This window comes from Triticum urartu, chromosome 2 (genome assembly GCF_003073215.2).
Source record: "Triticum urartu cultivar G1812 chromosome 2, Tu2.1, whole genome shotgun sequence".
NCBI classification, from domain to species: domain Eukaryota; kingdom Viridiplantae; phylum Streptophyta; class Magnoliopsida; order Poales; family Poaceae; genus Triticum; species Triticum urartu.
In genome coordinates, this window is record NC_053023.1 from 105141664 (window position 1) to 105144722 (window position 3059).

The following is a 3059-nucleotide window of genomic DNA, read 5'->3' on the forward strand; positions in this document are numbered from 1 at the left end:
CACGGTTAAATATGGAGAATCTCAAGACAACTTCTCGAGTCATTTTAAGACTCGGGGGCTACAATGACATGACTCGGCGAAATCGGCCAGTTTTAGTGAATTCAAGAACTCCGGGTCAATGGAGGGAAGATAACCCGGTCCCGGAGACTACCGCCATATTGGTAAAAAATTAAAGGCCGTCAGAAAATTTCCGGCTCACAATGATGCTTCGGTTTACAATCCGGCTCAAGGTAAACCTGTCTCCCACAAAGCTTTAAAGCTCTAAATGTCCGGTTTAAAAAGAATTCATTTCTTGCAAGATCGAGGTTTTAGAAAAAATTACAGGGACCAAAGAGAGTTTGTTGCACAGAACCACTCAAACATAGGCACCCGGCGAGCACAACTCGGAAAATATATCACTTGGGAGCTTCCGACTTATTGAGCTAAGCTATGATTACCCTTTGATCCGGCTCATAGCCACATTTACATGTCATTTGAGGGCTTCCTGTTCAAACATAGGTCGTATTTGAACCAAAGAGAACATAGATGTCGGTACCCTCTTGATCGGCGCAATGCCAAACTCACTAGGGGGCTTCTTGATCGTATTCGAATCATAGCTTAACCCATTTTGGGTCCGACTTGGATCGTATTCGAATCAGGGTCGTTAAAAACCTCTTAAGGTCATTTGGGGGCTTCCTGTTCAAACATAGGCCGTATTCGAACCAAAGAGAACATAGCTGTCGGTACCCTCTTGATCGGCGCAACGCCAAAGCCACTGGGGGCTACATGATCGTATTCGAATCCTAGCTTAACCCCTTTGAAACGGTTTACTGATCGTATTCGAATCAGAAGTCTTGATTTTTCTTTCTATTTGGCTTAAGTTTTCTGAAAACAATCTTTGATTTTGTATTGAGACTTTTTTGTTCAGATCTAAGTATAAGTGTGGTTTAAATTTAACCCGGCTTGGTTTTGGACGATAAGTCGCCAACATATGACAAACATCATACATTTGGAAGTGAGTGGCTTCTAAGGATTGGGTTATCACCTTTATTGCACAGGTATCCTAAACCGGCAGTATGATTCAATATCACATGAACCAGTTTTGCAAACCGGATTTTATTATTCAATTCTTTAATAGCCAACATGGCTGGATTTTTATTATGGTTATCAATAGCCAGTATTATGATGGAGGTCTTCAAAGTCGCTTCAGCGCAATGGCTATTATTCTATCAATGGGCATGATTTATTTTACAATGGAGGAAATAGTCCCGAGTCGCTCTAGGCTTACGACCCGGCACTTGGGGCTACATTATTCAAGTTGAGATTACATTAAATATGCAAGTCTCATGTCGCTGCGAGCATGCACCATGACACTTGGGGGCTAATGCAAAGCCATTTTACTGGCCTTATTGAAGACCCGACTCATCCCATTGAAATGAGCCGGCCCTTGGGGGCTACCAATTGCTTCTGTCAAAACATTCAAGGTACACAAGATTCATCCCATTATATTGAAAGATCCACTACTCAGTTGGTAGAGTACAAAGCTCTTAACCTTATGGATGTGGGTTCAAGCCCCATGGTGGAGATTACATCATATGATGTTATCATCAATGAATTATATACAAAGTTCCAGCTCAGTATTATCTTACTGAGCCGGCCCTTGGGGGCTACATGTTGCTGCTCAAGTTTACATGATCATATTTACAAAGTCCCTGCTCATTATTTCATAATGCCCGGCACTTGGGGGCTACAAGTGATATGAATATAATGGAGTTCTACATCTTTAAGCTGGCTGAAGATCATATGAGTATTTCATGTCCAATGTTTTCTATTATGAAGCTGGTCTATTGACTCAGATTTTTTACAAGAAGGAAATACCAAGGAATTAAGGATGATCAGGTGCCGGCTTACAAGAGCTTTTAACCCAGAGTATAATCTGTCAAAATTGTTGTTGTATTTGTTTTACAAGATCAGTTTAAACATGGATGAATCCAAATTAAACTGGGGGCTAATGTTGGGGATATACCCCACGGTATGACCCGGCCAGAGATATGACCCGGCTGGGACTTGATGTTTCATTGGTGACCCGGCAGACTATAAGCCGGCGGGAACAGTTAAGCATTGTAAGCTGGCAGACACAGTCATGTAACCCGGCAGACACAATCATATAACCCGGCAGACACAGTCATGTAACCCGGCAGACACAGTCATATAAGCCAGATAGTCAAGCAGACAGTTAAGTCAGATAGTTAAGCCGGACAGTTAAGCCAGAAAGTTAAGCCGGACAGTTAAGCCAGATGGTAAGGCAGATTGTAAATCAACAGTTAAGAAGCCCATGGAGAGAAGTCAGAATAGTTAAGTCTTAAGTCCGAGTTGGACTCTACATGTAACCCGCCCTTTCAACATATATAAGGAGGGGTAAGGCACCCCAAGAGGGACAAGTCGAATAATCATTAAGGCTAGACACAAAGAGAGGAGAGTCGGGTTTACGTTGTCTCCCTCATGAGCATAATGAGATCTAGCCACAAATAACATGTAGGGCTATTACTAGATGATGTTTCCCGGGACCCGTAGCTGTTCAAATCCTTGTCTTATGTGTTGCGTCTCTCGTCCCGATCAACCCCTCTCAAGCTACCACATAGATGCGTTGACCTCACGACTAAGTCCTCACACTAGGACATCTGCCGTGACAATTCCACGACAGGTAGAAAACGCAAAATACCAAAAAAATTAGTTGTACCTACTACACCATTGGTTGAAGAACCACTCAAAATCTATCACACTCCTAAAGCTTTTTACTTGGATCATCTTCGATCCCTATGTGCTTGTGCTCAAATCCCAACTAGCTTAGTTGAGAGCAAATCTTTAGATGAGCATGCTTGTTATGTGCGACACCGCTTATCTCAAAAAGGAAAACTTTTACTGGATCAAATTCATCGTTTGCAATGCTATGCTTGAAATTTATGTGAAATATATGATTTTACTTGTTGTTCTGAAGACCCTAAGAAACACCTTCTCTACCAATGTGAGTTTAGCGATAATGGAATCGTATCTTCGTATGCTAAGGGTGTTTATAATTA

General features: G+C 41.9%; 1 long non-coding RNA gene across 1 annotated transcript; it reads left to right on the top strand.

The window, feature by feature from the left end:
* The first annotated feature begins 6 nt into the window (after positions 1-6).
* On the top strand, positions 7-2500 carry LOC125541213. The gene is made up of 2 exons (XR_007297459.1): positions 7-230; positions 1038-2500. It is a non-coding gene; the product is annotated as an uncharacterized LOC125541213 (long non-coding RNA).
* Positions 2501-3059: the final 559 nt, after the last annotated feature.